The following is a 19,766-nucleotide window of genomic DNA, read 5'->3' as shown; positions in this document are numbered from 1 at the left end:
AAGTAATCACGTTGGGAAACTTTTTAGGTCTTATTTAGTCTTCCGTTGTAGTAACTGAACTTATGATAACTCGTTGTACCATTGTGTTGAGTTTTATTTTTAAAAAATTATATTATTTGCACTATATTCTTGTGTTTTAGCTTAATCCCTTCGGGGTTTCCTAACGGGGCATTACGTCCTATGTAAACGTATTTTGCTTCCAGAGGCTAGGGGGTGTTCTAAATCCTTATTTGCTTATTGATACTCTTCATCTCTTGATGATTATTGGATCCGTGTCCCTGAAAATATCTATATGCTAGGTGGTCTTTCCTAGCTTGTTTATTTATTACTTCTTATTGTATTCTTGTTCTAGCAAGTGAGTTAAGCCTTGCTATGGTCAGAACCTTGTCATCTCGAGTCTTTGAGTGTCTTAGGTCTTGTGTTGTATTTTGGAATGCTAGGTGCAAGTTAAGGTGGAGTGGCTCTCATTGGGGGTCGAGACCCAAAGAGGTCGCCAGGGTAACTCAATGAGGACTTTGTAATCAAGTGGCAATTTAATTAAAGAACTTAGGTGGGTAGCTAATTCACATTAAAAAGATTAATTGGTGTCTCTCTTACTCTCGTATGCTTGTTATGGTTTGGGGTAAGGAGAGAAGGCCTGGAATGGCATCCACCAACCTTGTCCCTTCAAAAGGTTGGTGTGGTCCACTAGTGTTTGTACATGGGGATCGGGGTCCAATAGAGGTCACCAGTGTAACCCAGAATGGGGGTCGGGACCTAGTGAAGACTCACCAGGGTAACCCATCACAACCTAGTGATAACACTCTTCCCTACTTCATATCTAGTGGTCTCTTATTATTACTTTTCTTTCTTGGTTTGCTTGGGGCCTCTGGAATTGGTCAGATTTTCTTATGTGTCTCTTGTGATAGTAGTCTTGTGAGTCTCATGTGAGTCAATTGTGCATCCTCTTATGCTTTCTTTTGTCTTATGGGTGTGGTTGACATCTCCTAGCATGGGGGGTGGACCTGATTGTACCACATGGTTGGGTGGAGTGTTTTTTGCACCCATTGGGTCTTGTTCATCCTTCATCACGTTCGTGATGGCTCGAGTGAAGATTGAAGACTTTCCTTTTAATCTAGATTCATGTACTCGTATCATTATTGTACTCTTGGAGATTATATCCTTATGAGTACATTGTAATGTAATTAATGACCTCATGTATATCCTCACAACATCGTATTGTGTATAATTATTATATGTAATAAAAGATGTTGCATCATTCTATGATCCTTATGGTTTTTTTTGTTGGGTCTATTGGTAATGTTGAGTAACGACGTTGTGGGTTCTTGAGGACTTTTGCTAGATATTATTTGTGCATCTTTTCTTTACCATGTTGTAACTTGTAACTCTATGCATATATATGGATTATTTTATTTTCAAAAAAAAAATTATTCGCATTTTTCATTGGTTTATTTGTATAACTAGTCCTCTAGACCTTATAGCGGGGGTGTTACATTTTATAAGGAGGTTGTAAAATTATAAAAAAACCAAAGGACGAAAATTAGAGTAAAAATTAATTGGATCAAAGGAGATAGCAAGGTAGTTATTTCACAACATTTTAAGATCTAAACAAAATAGAGAAAGAATTAGTTCAATTGAATATGATGGTGTGATCTTTAATAATAAAGATTTTACGAAAGAGTCTTTTCACTCCTTTTATCATAAGTTGTTTTACTATGAATACAATAAACATAACTAAAAGGTCAATAAGGAAAAAGACCTTGATTATATGAAGGACATTACTTAAGAGGAGATTATTAGAACTATCATTTCCTTTAGTAATGATAAATTAGTTGGTGTTGAAAAACTTCCCAATGATTCTACAAAGCTAATGGTGTGTGGGTTGGAGATGACTTGTTAGACATTTGGAAAAAGATCATTAGGAAAAAAAATTAACAAATGAATTATTAAATCGATTCCTAATAATGGGTATAGGCATCTAATAAAAAAATGGATGTCTATAACCCATCTTAATGTCTCCTATAATATTTTGGGAAAATTGCTATCCCTCGTATTGATTGAAATTTTATTGTCATTTTTGTTACCCAAAAAGGTTTCATAAAGGGGAGATACATTATGGAAAGTTTGGTCACCAATTGGGATGAAATGAATTGCGATAAATACTTTAGTCAATATTGTGAGTATGATGTACTCACTAATCCATTCCCTCTGCAAATGTCTACAAGACAAGGGTATCCTTGATAATATGATGAAACTATAAAGATCTGGTCCACTACTTAGAGAGGGGAGGGGGGCGTGAATCAATAGTTGACGAATAAACTAAATTTTCACCAAACTTAACAAATTTGCACCTGCATTGTTAAACTTTACCTGTTGACCTAATACTTCAATGATATAATGCAACAGATCTGAAACTTAAATATCCTTTGACCAAAACTTTAAACCACTTCACTAATACCAATAATGACATATTTCAGATAATTTCCAATCATTTAAATGTATCTATGTAGAATTACCAATCATTCATATCAACCATACCAAAAACACATCCATAAAATCATTCACCACTTGACACAATGATTTTTCACGTGGAAACCCAAATGGGAAAAACCACAGTGGGATGAATACCCACAAGTATTTTTTAACTCTTCTGAAGTTCACCATGTTAGGAGCCAAGCCTGGTTAGAAGCTTATACAAGAATGTTTTGTTAGGAACATATCCGGTTAAGGACCACCCGGTTAAGGGATTGACTACAAATACCCTGTTAAAGGTAACCTCAATGGAGGATTCCAAATCCAAACTAATGGATCACCTTGTTAGAGGATTTCAACAACAAGCTCGTTAGAGCTTACCCTATTAGGGGATTTCAAATTGTTGTAATGGTTAGAGAACAATAGGTTCTTTGATCGATCTAGAAATAACACTTCCTTGCTGAATCAGATCCTTTACCACTCCTATCTGCCTTCACATCATTCTACAAACACACCTCCTAGTTCAACAACAATCACTTTCACACTTAATCAAATTTGCCAACCAATCAATCAATCAATTCACCGACCTTATAAACAAATACATTAGATCGATAACACAACACAAACCCTAAAATTCTCATAGAGATTACAAACACATCAGTTCAATCTTGATCGTTAGATTACATGCAATCAACTTTACATTCTTCTAGGCATCTACAACCGCTCCTGGATCATCGCACTTTGAATCTTGTAACACATCACGTGTTTGTCACTTCATACTATGCATTTGATCATTCCCAAGATAAACGGTTATCTTTACGCGCCAAAACCATTTCGAAACTCATCATGTGCAACATGCTTTCATGGCATCTTCATCATCAATCATCATTTGGTCATAAATCATCACAATCAATCTCCAAGCTCCATCGATTAGGGTTCTGCTTCTCAATTGGATAGGGTTACCGATTGATCTTCACTGCTTCATTATCGATTGCTATTGACATCAATGACAACACTTCCTAATATCTTCTTCAATGCAATCTTCATGCAATGCCAACATTCTCTCCCTTTGGCATTGATGGCAGTACAATTATCAATACCAATTGATTGTCATGATTAAGAGTAAAACATATACTATCCTTCAAATGATTCAGGTATAAGAATCCTAGTTTACATTTTCAACATATCCTTCAAATGATTCAGGTATAGGAATATTGGTTTACATTTTGTATAGGAATCTTGGTTTACATTTTCAACATAACCTATCCTTCAATTGTATCTTCATGTGTTCAGTCGGTAACTAGTCTACAATTTGTCTTCTCTCCTTAACATATAAGGCTATCAATCATATAATTTTCTCCCCCTTTGACAACAATGCCAAAGTGAAGGTAAACCATTATGTTTCTTATCCATGCTTCAATGATCTGCAATTAGCTGCTCCCCCTATGGAGTAGCTCCATTCTTCACCAATCCTTCTTCAAGATTTTCAATAGGCTCTGGGGTTGATGTCTTTCATATCTGCTTAATTGACTTCATGTAGGGGTACAACCCCTAATTCACCTCTGAGATATTCAAATGTAGCCTTAGGTAGAGGTTTAGTAAAAATATCTGCTAGTTGTTCTTTAGTGGAAACATGCTCCAGTGATACATCTTTTCTTTCAACTTTCTCTCTTAGGAAATGATACTTCAGCTCAATATGCTTTGTCCTAGCATGCAACACCGAGTTATTAGAAATATTTATAGCACTTGTGTTATCACAAAAAAATCTTACTGGTTCTGATATCTTCATCTTGAAACCTCCCAATATGTGTTTCATCCAAATTGTTTGTGTACAATTCATGTAAGTTGCAACATACTCAGCTTCTGTTGTTGATTGAGAGATACAACTTTGTTTCTTGCTGCTCCAAGACACTAATCTGCCTCCAAGAAAAAATACTCCTTTGATTGTACTTTTCTTGTCATCAACATTGCCTGCCCAATCTGCATCGGTATAGACTTTTAAGTCAAAGTCTCCTGCATATGGATACCATAATCCATTATCTATTGTGCCTTTCAAGTATCTGAAAAATTCTTTTGGTTGCAATCAGCTGTGACTCCTTTAGATTTTTTTTGAAATCTAGCAACCAATCTTACTGCATGAGCAATGTTCGGTCTGTTGTGGACAACATAATGTAGCTTAAATATCATGGATCTGTATTCTTTTTGATCAATTGGTGCATCATCATCTTCCTTTGACAATTTACAGCCTGTAACCATTGGTGTTCCAACTGGTTTACAATCTCCCATTCTAAAAGTTCTCAACACTTCCTTCACATACTTGGATTGTGTGATAAAAATTCCTTCCTTCATCTATTGGATTTGCAAACCTATGAATTTTTTTATCTCACCTACCAATGACATCTCAAATTCATTCATCATTTCATTAGCAAAATCATGACCATATCATCATGACCTCTAAAAATGATATCATCAACAAATACTCGACTTACCAGTATTTTATCTCCTTTTGTCTTGAGATATATGTTACTATCTTCACTAGTTCTTTGAAAACCTATCTTTACTAAGTGAGAATGCAATATTTCATACCATGTTCTTGGTGCTTGTTTCAATCCATATAGTGCCTTATGTAGCTTGCACACCATATCTTTTTTTTTCAGTTAATGCATAACCATCTGGTTGTTCTATGTAGACTTCTTCTTCCAATATTCCATTTAAGAATGTTGATTTAACATCCATCTGATATACCTTAAATCCTTTGTATGTTGCAAATGCAAGTAGAGTCCTTACTCCTTCCAATCTTGCTACTGGTGCAAATGTCTCGCCATAATTTTCACCTTCCTCTTGTGCATATACTTTGCATACCAGTCTGGCTTTATTCCAGACCACTGCTCCATCTTCATTCAATTTGTTTCTGAATACCCATTTTGTGCCTATTACATTCTTGTTTTCCAGTTTGGGTACCAATGACCATGTATTATTCTTCTCTATCTGATCAAGTTCTTCTTCCATTGCCTTGACCCAGTCTTCATCTACAAAGTCTTCTTTTGTTGTTCTAGGCTCAATGGTGGAGATCATACAAAAAATTCCTCTTAGCCTTCTTCTAGTTAACACACCTGCATTCTTGCCTCCAATAATCTGATCAAGGCTGTGATTGAGTCTGACATACCTTGGAATAACATGATCTTGGTTTTCAGGTTCTTCTTCTTCTTCACTTTCTTCATCTTTTGTTGGACCTTCCTGTTCCAGTTGAACTGAGGCTTCTATGTTCAGTTCTCCAACTTCTGGCTTTCCCGGTTCCGGTTCCAAAAACAGTGTGTCTGGTTCTTCTTCTTCCTTCTCTTTGTTGGTTTCTTCATATTTTTCAGAAAATTCATCTACTCAGACATTGACACTTTCAATGATCTTCTTAGTCCGGTTCTTGTAGCACTTGTAAGCTTTTCTCTTGGAGGAGTAACCAAGAAATGTGCCTTCATCACTTTTGGCACCAAACTTTCCAATATAATCACTTCTTTTAATAAAACATCTGCTACCAAAATTTTTGAAGTAATTGACATTTGATGATCTACCATACCAGTATTCATAGGGTGTTTTGTCTTTACCTCTTTTGACCAGTATCCAGTTCATTGTATAAATAGTTGTGTTGATAGCTTCTCTCCAAAATGTCTTAGCTACACCTCCTTGAATTAACATAGTCCTAGCAGCTTCAACCACTGACCGGTTGTTCCTTTCTGCAATACCATTCTACTATGGTGTCCTTGGTGTAGATAGTTGCCTCTTGATCCCATTGTTTTCACAGTATCTAGTGAATTCCTCTGAACTAAATTCACCACCTTGATCAGTCCTTAAACATTTCAGCTTCCTTCCACTTTCATTCTCAACTAAGGCTATGAATGCTTTAAATTTGTTGAATGCTTATGTCTTGTCTTTCAAGAATGTGACCCACATCATCCTTGAGCAATCATCGGTAAATATCATGAAGTACCGATCACCTTGAATACTCCTGGTCTTCGTTGGTCCACATAGGTCAGTGTGAACCAAATCTAGCAAAATGTTCAGCTGAGAAAGATTTGCTCTTGAAGGTTGAGGTTGTCATTTTCCCTAACTGACATTCCTTGCACAAAGCATTCATCGGTTTGTCCAACTGTGGCAATCCTCTTACTGATTTTGACTTGCTGACTCTTACAATGTTATCAAAATTCACATGGCAAAACCTCTGATGCCAAAGCCAACTATCTTCTACTTTTGCAATCAAACTGTTGACTTTAGAGTTTAAGTGAAATAGATTACCTTTGGTTTGTTTGCCTGTTGCAATCAATTCACATTTACTTCCAAAGATCTTGCATATCCATTCTTGAATTCTAATGGGTAACCTTTGTCATTGAGTTGAGCAACACTCAAAAGATTGTGTTTCAGACCCTCAACTCAGTAGACATCATCTGCATCACTCTTACCATTCAGGGAAATGGATCCTTTGCCTTTCACCATGCAAGGAGAGTTATTCCCAAATCTGACAACACCTCCATCAAATTCGTCCAATGTTAGGAACTTGCTCTAGTCACCAGTCATGTGGTGTGAACAACCACTGTCAATAATCCAGTCATCTAAATTATCCAAGTGAGAGACCAATGCCTTCTGATATGATATGTCTTCTTTGATAGCAACAAAGACAATGTCCTCATTTGTATCTTCCTCAAATTCTTCATCTGTAATACCTTCATCCACTGCAAGGAGACAATTTCTTTTTTCCTTTTCCTTTAAACTTCCTATATTTCTCTTGTTTTTCCTTGTTATCTTCATTAGGGCAGTTAGCAACAATATGTCCTATTCGGTTACATGCAAAACATTTTAGTGGTAATCTACCTCTATACTTACTGGTACCTCTGGGTAATGGCTTGGCCAACAATGCTTCGAGTTCGATCAGGCTAACATCATCATCTACCTCTCTGTTGGATCTAGATTCATGACTATAACTTACTTCTCTGCTTTTCCTTACTGGTGGGGTTGAGACTGAGGCTTTAAATGCATATTCTGACCTCTGAACACTTCCATCAAAGCCATTGAATTTGAATGCAGTCAATTTACCAATGATAGAGTCAAGAGTTACCTTTGTCTTGTCAATAGATTTGAGTTATTGAATGGCTGCAACTCTGATAGCGTAGACCGGTAGAAGGGTTCTCAATACCTTGCTAACCACAGTGGCATCCTCCACTGTACCTCCAACACTTTTGATTTCTCCAACTATCTCCTTGATTCTCTAACCATAATGTTGAATGTTTTCACCTTCAACCATTATCATATCATCAAATTTTCCTCTGAGACTCTCTTCCTTGGCTATCTTTACATGCTCATCACCACCATAGATTTCTTCCAGTTTCTTCCAAATTTCATATGCAACCTCCAATCCATGAACATCAACATATTCTAAATCTGACAAGGTACTGATGATGGCTTCCAATGCTTGGTTGTTCTCCTATTGCTCCTTCTGATCATCTGTTAGAATTTCAGTAGGCAAGTTATACTTAGTAACAACATGATCCCTATACTGACTTCCTAAGCTCTTAATGTAAATCTTCATCCTATCACTCTAGATTTTGTAGTTATCTCTATTGAACTTCGGACCCTCTCTCTTCATCATTTTCTCCCGGATCTTTTCCTCAAGCTATTAGGCTTATACTCAAGAGGACCTGGAATGCTCTGATATCAATTGATAATATGATGAAACTATAAAGATCTGGTCAACTACTTAGAGGGGGGGGTGAATCAATAGTTGAAGAATAAACTAAATTTTCACCAAACTTATTTTCAACTTAGAATCAACTCACAAAGTTTATTGGTTTAGTCACTTTAACAAATCTGCACCTGCATTGTTAAACCTTACTAATTGACCTAATACTTCAGTGATATAATGCAACAGATCTTAAACTTAAATATGTTTTGACCAAAACCTTAAACCACTTCACTAATACCAATAATGACACATTTCAAATCATTTCCAATTATTTAAATGTATCTATGCAGATTTACCAATCATTCATATCAACCATATGAAAACCACATCCACAAAATCATTCACCACTTGACACGATGATTTTTCATGTGGAAAAACCCAAATGGGAAAAACCACGATGGGGATGAATACCCACAAGTATTTTTGAACTCTTCTGAAGTTCGCCATGTTAGGAGCCAAGCCTGGTTAGAATCTTATACAAGAATGTTTTCTTAGGAACAGATCCAGTTAAGGACAACCCAGTTAAGGGATTGACTACAAATACCCTGTTAAAGGTAACCTCAGTGGAGGATTTCAAACCCAAATTAATGGATCACCTGGTTAGAGGATTTCAACAACGAGCCTATTAGAGCTTACTCTGTTAGGGGGTTTCAAACTGTTGTAATGGTTAGAGAACAACAGGTTCTTTGACCGATCTGGAAATAGCACTTCCTTGCTAAATCAAATCCTTTACCACTCCTATCTACCTTCACATCAATCTACAGACACACCTCTTGGTTCGACAACAATCACTTTCACACTTAATCAAATTTGCCAACCACTCAATCAATCAATTCATCGACCTTATAAACAAATACATTAGATCGGTAACACAACACAAACCCTAAAATTCTCATAGAGATTACAAGGACATCGGTTCAATCTTGATCGTTAGATTGCATGCAATCAACTTTACATTCTTCTAGGCATCTACAACTGCTCTTGGATCATCGCACTTTGAATCCTGTAACACATCACGTGTTTGTCACTTCATACTATGCATTTGATCATTTCCAAGATAAACGGTTATCTTTACGCGCCAAAACCATTTTGAAACTCACCACGTGCAACATGCTTTCATGGCATCTTCATCACCGATCATCATTTGGTCATGAATCATCACAACCGATCTCCAAGCTCCATCGATTAGGGTTCTGCTTCTCAATTGGATAGGGTTACCGGTTGATCTTCACTGCTTGATTACTGGTTGTTTTATTCCTTGATTACCGATTGCTTTGCTACTTCATTATCGGTTGCTATTGACATCAATGACACCACTTCCTAATATCTTCTTCAATGCAATCTTCATGCAATGCCAACAGTCCTATTGCTCATGCTTTGTTTGTGATTGTTGTTGATGTCTTGCAGTATGTTTGAGAACTAATTTGATTACACCCTCAATTAGTGGTATCTAGCTTCCTAATAATATTTTTTTTGAAAGCTCAATTTATGGACGATAATGATCTTTTTATTGAAATGGAGGAGGATTTTACAGATGTTATGAAAAAATTCTATATTTTTTGTAAATCTTCTGGGGGCTAAGATTAATTTATTGTAAACCCACTATTTTGAGTTGACACTATTCTCTCCTTGCCTGGCTTAAATAGGAAGCATGGTAATGGGAGGGTCCTAATACGATTGTCAAGTATCTTTGTATTCATTTTTCTATTGATTATTCATTTTAAGGAACACATGGGAATGAATGTTTAAAAAGATTGAGAAGTGTAAAAGTTGATGATTCAACCTCACACTTGCCAAGAATCATCTCCAAGCACATCACCTCTCAAAAAGAAATATCAAGAAAGGATAATTTTCTTAACACAACCTAAGAATTATATATTGATTGCACAAAAGAGTATGTTACAATAAATGAATGATGAAATGATGAAATGATAAATGAAACCCTAGATGCAAAACCCTAATACTAGATTAAATTAGCTAGTGTCAAAATCATAATGAATGGGACAGCTTAAGCTATTGTTAGCCTAAATAAATAAAAGCAAAAAGAAACTACATTTAGCTTACGTGAATAAAGTAATTAAATGACCTAATTAATTAAATAATTAGATAAAGTGTCCTAATTACTCAAACACCCCCCTTAAGATTAACTTAGGGATAAGCTAAAGAGCTAATAACGAATGCAAAGATGCAAGCATGAATAGATCTTAGAGACAAAGGACTGATTAGGTACCCATGTACCAACTAATGCAACTCTCACAAATGCAAAAAAAGATAAAAACTCGGTGGAAGAAAACTCCTCTCCAAAAGAGAGAAAAAAGAAATGAAAAAGAGTATATGTGACTAAGTATGAAGGACTCCTAATGTCCCCCCAAGTACTGAATCGATCACAAAAGTACAAACAAGATTCCCCCCATAGGAGAGAAAAGAAGAGACTATGTATCCCCCCTATAAGAGAGAAGCTCCAACACCGAAGATGAAGGCTTGAGGTCGAATGTTGATGAAGATCCAAGAGCAGAAAACCATGTTCCTACCCTTGGGTAGAAATGAATCCAATGACCAAGCTAGAAGCAACTCCATGAAAGGAGGCATAATGTATAGTCTTAGGATGTGTGCCATGGAAGTATGCTCAACTATCCACATGTCTGAATCAAAAGATATCAAATCCACTTAAGAAAATCCAAACAGCTATGAAGATACCTGATGAAAAACCTTTGAAGGCATTGAAGATGGGATGACAAGAATCCTTAATCTATCATCGAAGAGGAAGTGAAGATCCTCAATCATTTCCCCAATGTCTAGAGTGTGTGATGTATCAAACAACCCTACAATGTTTGGCAAGTACTCATCTGACAAAGGAGAAACTAGAAGGGAACTATTAACCTATTGAACTGAATTCATCTATGAAGAAGCAAGAGGTGGAGGAGGTACAATATAAGCCTCAAGAACCATGGTAGATTACTGAAGCACACATGGGTTCAAGTGACCAAACCTCTCCTTGGATACTTGATCCACTCTTGATGCGCGAGAGGTAGGACCAATCAATGGAATTGCTCAATGAGAGAAAAATGAGAGAACTCATATAAACGTGATGCATGATCAACACTTCCAATTGCAAAAAGTTCTCTACTATGAAGATATGTAATGAGCATTGAATCGGGTATGAACTCTACTACCTTACTCTACTTAGTATGAGTAATCTAATATTTGGAAAGGAGATTGGATGATAAAGAAGGAACACATAGTACATCATTAAATGTGTTATCATCAACCTCAATAGAACCCCTCCTAGTAACATAAGTGCTATTGCCCATTAAGATGTGTGGTAAAGTGCAAGGCTTGTATCAAGAGAACATACCCATAGATGAAGCCATATGGTAAGAGGCTCCTGAATCAAGATGCCACCTAGTGGACTGAAGATTTGTCGATACAAAGAAAGCATGGCCTCTCATTTGGTCTTTGCCATATGCCATAGAAGTTGACCTAGAATGTGCAATACCTAAAGTGGTGGAAGATGATGCAATAGATTAAGGAAATTGTATGATTCTTTCAAAGAAGGTCTTTTAGCTCTCAACCTAGTTTGCATAACAATGATGCTCATCATGTTATGTCTTGGTGCAATAAGAACACGTAGGTTTTTCCTTCTTGGATGAAGACCTATTGGATCGTCTTGGCCTTCCAGAAATTTGATCATCTTGGTCTTCCAACTATAATAGTTATGGGGTGTAAGTTTCTCAAGTGAGGGTTCCACCATTAGAATTGGTTTTCTGATTAGGCAAGGGCTACGACAATATAGGAATTTGAAAGATGACGATTCTATGCCCACAAAAAGAAAAACCATCCCTTTTGCAACTTTTTAATATGAGAACTAGCAAAAATATTAGTAATTGAATCTAAGATCTCTAAGTGCCTAATGCAAACTTTGGAAAAATGAATGGTAGATCTAGATAAAGCACAAATATTGCTTTCCAACATCTACTTGTTTGTAGAAAAAAAAGTTCGGATGTGCAAGATATGACCTTAGAAGTGCAAATTTGAAGATCTGACTTTACAAGTTTGGCACGCAAAATTGGTGCAAAATCTGTAAAAAAGACCAACACTGCTAGATTGGTGTTGGAACCAACTTTTTGACAATATCTTGTTTGCATGATTTCAAGTCCGTATGACCAAGTTATTGCCAAGAAACCAAAGGTAGGCCAATTAAGGAAAATTGAAGGCTTGAAGGATGATGTGGCATTCATACTATACTGATGTCAATGATGGAATATTCTTGAAATATTCCCTCTCATCGAAAAATCTTTGCCTTGCCAAAAAAAAAAGATGCATCAAAATAGTCTCATTGGCCAAAATCTTGGGTGGAATATTCCTTGGATATCTCTAGAATATTCTTTTTGAATGCTATGAAGGAATTGAAGGGATTGCAAGGAATGTTCCCAAGCCCACAATGTTGATGTACTTATTTAGGTATGGCCTGCCTTGTGTAGTGCTGGAAAATAATTTGAATTTTTTTTTAGAAAAAAAACCTTTCATTTAAGCCAAAAAAGTTGCAGAATTTAATGATTTTTTTTTACATAAAAAAATTGTGAATGAATTTTTTTGGGGTTGAGATTGAAAGTATAGGTGCAAAGGTCCGTACGACCAAACAAATTTGTACAGTCTATACAAATTTGTGTGCCAACCAAAAAAAATTCACTCAAATTTGCTTGACTTGAATTTTGGCATTGGACAAGCGATTGTGTCTTTTCAGCCTCTTTGAGTGTGATGGTGAGGTTGATATTGCCCCATGATGCCCTAATTTTTTGCTATCCCCCAAATTTTGCCTTGATTTTTGTGCCCTCAACCAAATTGACCCAAAATTTCAACTACTTGGATTTTGATGAAATGACAACTGATCTATAGGTTTTGGGATGTTGTGAATGTGATGGTGTCTTCCGTTTGAGCCCGGAGTGCACAAAAAATCTCTCAAGGTTGGATCCCTCAAGAATATGGATAGGGACTTAGCATATATGCTCTAATACCATGTAGAAGTTGATAATTCAACCTCACAAGCCAAGAATCATCTACAAGCACAACACCTATCAAAAAGAAGATTTTAGCAAGGATAATTTGCTCAACACAACCTGAGAATTCTATATTGATATGTTATAATGAATGAATGAGTTCTAATGAAAGGATAAATGAAACCTTGGATGCAAAAGCCTAATGTTAGATTAAATTAGCTAGTGCCAAGTGTCCAATCATAATGAATGAGATGAGTGAAGCTATTATTAGCCTAATTAAATAAAAACAAAAGAACCTAAGTTTATTTTAAGTGAATAAAGTAATTAAAGGACCTAATTAATTAAATAATTAGATAAAGTGTCCTAATTACTCCAACAAGAAGAAACACCAAAGTTGGTGAACCCACCTAATAGGGAGAATTCAAGTTACATAGAAGATCATTGCTTCATATACTACTAATTATTTTCCATCTTTGATGTTTGATATTGATAGTTTGCAAGAATTTAGAAAATCCATAGATATTTGTTATAGTTAGATGGTAAAGGCAATATAAAGGGGCGTGTAGTAAGTTGGACCTAATATTGTCTTTCTAAGTCTAGAGGGGTTTGAGGCTTAGGAATTTGAAGATTCAAGGGATAGATTTAGTTGTTAAATGTATACTAAAAGCCTTTGAGGGATCACTCCCTATAAAATTCTGATTAGGAACAATGTTGTTCTTTCTAGACCTCAAAAGGGTAAAAACTAGATTGACTTACACCCATATAATTTGTTATTTGGAAAGTTTGCTGTTAAATTTTATGGCTCCTATGTATTTAGAAAATTTTGGAGGGATTGGAATAATGTTAAACACTTGATTAAAAATGATAATTCTTTTTCTAGAATTGGGGGTAAATTCACCGCTTTTAGATCACTATGGTCGAACCTAGAATAGAATAACAAACTGCTTGCCCTCACTCAAGGCTATTTTGCTAAACAATGAGACTCTAAAGGCATCTAAAGGTTTAAATATTTTTTTTGATGGTAGAATCAAATACTAGGATACTCTTAGATTGGATTTCCATATCCCTAATGGCCAAATAGCCAAAAGAAATCTCACTCTGTGTTGATTACCCTGGATACTATAAACTTTCATATTTCTCTTACTTTGAACTCTAAAATTTTGATGAACTTCAATGGATTGATGATATGGTTTTTTTATCAAATGTATGCTAAAATGATCTATAGTTTACTTGTTGATACAAACGAAATAATTTATTATATTAATATGAATTGGAACATTAAGTGGTAGGATAGTAAATGGGTCCATGCCTTGGGCAATATTTGGTCCTCTACTATCGAACCTAAAAAGGATTCTTCTAGGTGGCTTTCGATTTTAAGAAATATTTTTGTTAAAATTGGATTATCTTCCATTCCTATCCCTATTAAAATGTGTTCCTTGTGTAATTAGATGGAAACTACTAAAAAAAAAATATTGTCACCATACCTTTCAACTTTGGTTGATGTTTTATTGTTTTGGTAATTTTTGGGGTTGGGATGTTAAGGATGGATTTACTTGATTTAAATTTTTATTTAGATATGTCAAAGTTTTTATTGAGCTCAACAAGTGTTGGCTTGTCCTTACCAATAAAATTTTGTGGCATATTTAGGACAAGAATTGGAAGGTTTTTCAAGGCAAGAGAAGATACCTTACTAAGTCTCATTGTGAACTCACCCTTATTGGCATCTTATTAGAGGTATCCATGAGACTTGAGATTCCCAAAAAGATATCTCAATTCTAGAGGAGGGACTTATAGTGGTCTATAAAAAAGAAATTAAAAGACCACATTTTTGGACCTAAGATAAGACCATCTAGAACAATGATGATTTGGAAGGAAAGAATACATAAATAAGCATGATATCACTAAACCACAAATGAAAGAGGAGAATGAACCTACTATGAGAGATATATTTGAGCTTGTTCTTAAATATTTTAATCCCAAATACATGGTAGAACTAGTTTTAGGCACCTTTTATTATAGTAGCGATTGGAAATGTCGTTGGGAACAACTTCATGTAAATCATTACATAATTTTATTTGGGTGCCCGCTTTTGTTCCTATATCGATGATACTATTAATTATAATGGACTTCTAGCTATGTTATTTTGTTGGTGATGATAGTAGTACTTTTACAATGTTGATTTTTGTTGACTGGAGTATATGCTCCATATATTATACTTCTTCCTTTTGTGAACAATCTCTAATTCAAAAAAATAAAAACACTTTTGGGAAACTCCATATGAGAATAGTGATTTACATTATTTGTGTAAGTTTCATAATGACAATTAAATATAGCAAAATATCAAACAATTTACAAGACCACAAGAAACTACAAGGGAAATAAATGAAACAATTTATATACACTTTATATTATAATAGAGAGTGATCAATCTAGGGGACCAAAAGATCCACAAGTCGCACAATCTACAATTTATAAGCTAAAAGATTGACTACTTGCATGCTTACATAGGTCCATACATGGAAAACGAATTAAATATATAACAAGGTTTACATTGAAAAGATTGCAAGGATATTATGAATCCTAAATATAGGTAAACTATTTGGATATAGAATAATGAAAGAAATAATAAACAACTTCAGAATCTACAAGTGAATGTGAATCTAAAGAAAAATGAGCAATGCTTATGGAAACGTGAACATAAATAAAAAAGGAAAACTAGTAAGCATGTTCAAGCTACTTGAAAACCAAATAAAGAGACAATAAACAAGTTCAAAATCTACAAGTGGTTGTAAATTATATGTAAAATGGGCAAATGGTTATAGAAATAAAAATGAAAAAATGATGCCTCTTGCAAGAACATATGCCTAGAGTACTACTTTACACACGATGATGAGGAGCACATTTTACATGATTCACATATTTCATCTGAAGACATAATTACTCATAATTGGAATGGGGATGACTCGATAGAGGAATATTCTTTTAACACCATTGGTTGTAGCCTTCTATTTTTATTTTTTTTTCATGTTTGTGTATTTTGTCATATTCTTAAAAAATGGATGATACAAAGATACCAATGGTACATTTTGACAAAAGTAACTATGAACGTGTTGTGTGGTTCATGTCACTTCATTTTTTGTGTATTTTCTTTGTGTGTTTCTCTTATAGATTTGGGACGATGTAAAGTATATAGTGTTTGACAACAATATTCAATCATGCTGACAAAAGTGATAGCTATTTTTTTTGTGATTTCAATCTTGACCTTTTTTACTAAGTGGTGTTTTTCATGTGCCTCCTTCATTATGTCTCCTATGCCATTATTGAGCATATACTTTATTGTGTTTTCATTCTCATTTCACCTTTTATATTATGTTTTATGTCTTATCTATTTTCCTCTTGTACATCTCTCATAGATTATCCCTTGTCTATGATGCATGTAATATTCCCTCCACTTGGGGGTATGACTTTATGTTTTCGTATCATCTTCTTTGAGCTGAATGCTAATTTCACTATTGTATGCAATCATTGGTTGACATGTTTACTTATGCTTATCATACTCATATATTATGATATCATATGTGCTTATGCTTAGATGATTATCTCATGATTACATGTATATATCTTATATGACAAATGCTTTTTTTTTTTTTTTGTTATCTCAGGGGTATCCCCGCATCTCAACCCAACAATTCACACCAAACCTTTCCATGGGCCTACTTTTGTTGCCAAGTTGGAGTCATGGAGGGGTGAGTTGAGACAAGAATAGTCCCCTGCAAACAATTGAATGGGGTCAAACTACCCATCCACTAGATAAATCCAACTGGCAAGAGTTGAACCTTGGACATACGTGGGACAAGCCCAAAGCCTTAGCACAACCTTACCAACCATTTGAGCTAGCAAGTTTCCCTACTTATGTTTACATGATTACGTCATAAATTGGCACTTATATGTGCTAATAAGTTTCTAACATTTTGTATATTGTCAATTGATCATTATCTTGAACATTGTGGGCACTTTTTTCTCCCATATTACACGAGTTTTGATAATTATTTATTATTATCTCATTCTATATATTTCACATGATGATATTTATGAGCATTAATTTCATGATTATTATGCTTTATATCTGATCATTTTATTTTATATGTGATCATATTATTTAATGTTTCTTCTTCAATTATTTTCATCATTTTCATACAATCAATTAAAAAAACATAATATCAACTAATGTTGTTTTGATGTATCCTTCACAGCTTTACAACACATAATAATTATGTTGGCTTCTTCATAACTCTAAACACTCTTTAATTATAATTTGACATCTTGGCAGCCTCACAATGTTCAATTATGTTGTTGGCTCCTTTTACATCCCCTTTTCTCGTTTGATTAAATGTTAACTCCCACACAAATTAGGGGAAGTGTACCAATAGCTTTTATAGCTAACTTCACACACCCACATATCCTAAACGGTACATCAAATTTTGACAGTTTTTTTATATTGTCTTTGTATGTGACTTAACTGCTTATAGCTATTGTTTTGGCTTTTGGGTAGTAACGATGCACATTGTGATACGTTATGCATGCAAGGGTCAAAAAGTACACATTTCAAAGTGTTGTCCAATACCTACTTAAAGATGCCCCAATAAATGTGCAATTAAAATTGTCAATACTTATGCACAAATGGCCCAATGCACAAATGAGCCAATTATGAACCAAAAACGCTATTTTTTTTGTTTCTTTAATTTAATAATTGAAGATTGGGTGCACAAAAAATAAATAGTTATTGAAACTATAACAGCTATTGGTGCTCTTCCCCGAAAGAAAAGCATCATCTCCCCACAAAGGGAGCCAAATCCTTTCAACTTATTTTTATCATTTCTTAAAATAAAAGTATTTAGATAATATTTCCAACTTAACCAATCTATCTACATTAATTAATGTATGGTTAATCAATGATAAATGCTGCATATGGCAACCCTCGTACGGGAAGGAACTAATTTAAAAAATATATAAAAGATACCTGTAACCAGAGGAATTTTCAATGCCGCGGACACATCTGATTCGTCTTGTTAAAAAACGTTCTCCACAACGGATTCTTTTTCTTTTACTGTTATGATTTTACGTATTGCTAATCAAGTTCTAACATATGGTCTGGTTGGACCCAGTAATAATCAAAAAGTAAGAATAATTTTGAAAGAAAAGCAGATGGTGGGAACAGGAGCTGTGGGTCCACTTGTTTCTCTTTCAATAACTGTATGACCACAAACAAAGGAATGAATGAATTACTGTCTGGAGAAATATTTATGACTTTCCAGATGCTTAAATATGCAAACATTTTGAGATACAAATAACGCTCTTCATTTTGCAGAGCTCAAATAATGTTTGTGTTTGCATTGGAGATGAAGTGAGAAGCGGCTTCGGGAAGTTTTTTCAGCTGTGCTAAGAATTTGCACCACTTTTCAGTAAAAAATGCGCTGGTCATGTTTAACTCTGAAAAAGTAGGAAGATGCAGAATACCATGGGATGTATGGAAGGCCTAATGAAGAGGAGGTATTTGGCTTCCAAGAAATGCCCTGCTTGTGTGTGCTCTGGGTGTTCAATTTCTTGGGCACTTGAATGACCAATTTGCTTGTTAAGCCAAATGAAAAGAGTTGTAAGTCTTGATGACCAATCAACTCTCCGCCAATTTCGCCAATGCAAATAAGTGTGAGCCACACCAACTTTCAGTGCAGCAGGAGTGGCGGTCACACTTTGTGTTGTGCTCTTAGGCACCCAAGTTATGTGCCTGAGATCTGCATTGAATGGATGATTCACCTTGTTTTATCTTTCACTGCATTTTCATCTTGATTGGATGGAATGTCATTCTCTACAGATGGTGTAATCTCCTCTTCAATGTTGTTTCCTGATTTATTAAGGGCAGCAGCAAAGGGGCTGCTGTATTCAAAGAGGTGTGTATAAATACAGAGGATGTACCACAAGTCTTGCTAAGGCACTCTATACAGACTTGAAAGCAATTTTTTCTCTAATCCATTCATAAATAATGTTTGATTCAGCTTTCTAATATAATGTTCAATTAACTGTGCTTGCATGTACAGTATTGAGTATAGAGGTTAATGATGTTCAAGACTATTTAAAGCTTGCCAAATCTAATCCCTTGTTAATGGAATTCTTTTTAAAATGATAGTATAACAACTTCATATTCAAGAAATATCAAATTCCTTTGAATCGTTTGTGAATTTGTTTCTAGATTTAAATTTTTTAATTTTCTATTTTAATTGAGTAATAGAAAAATTTAGCTACATAACTATCTAATTAGAAAAATTAGATAACACTAAAACAATTAGTTAGAAAGGCTTTATGGTTGCTGCACTACTCTGCCATTTATTTTGCACTAGTAGAATTGTATTGCCAATCTCTTTTCTCTTGGCTTTGACAATCTCCATGCCTACAGGATTTCCTGAGGCATTTGTGACATAGAAAACATTCATTTCCTTATATCCTCATGTTTTACCATCAGTCCTTGTAACAGATAAACCATTCTCTCAGAAAATGCGTGTAACAGCTGAAAG

Source organism: Cryptomeria japonica, chromosome 2 (assembly GCF_030272615.1).
Source record: "Cryptomeria japonica chromosome 2, Sugi_1.0, whole genome shotgun sequence".
In the NCBI taxonomy this organism is placed as follows: Eukaryota; Viridiplantae; Streptophyta; class Pinopsida; order Cupressales; family Cupressaceae; genus Cryptomeria; species Cryptomeria japonica.
This window is presented reverse-complemented; position numbering follows the sequence as displayed.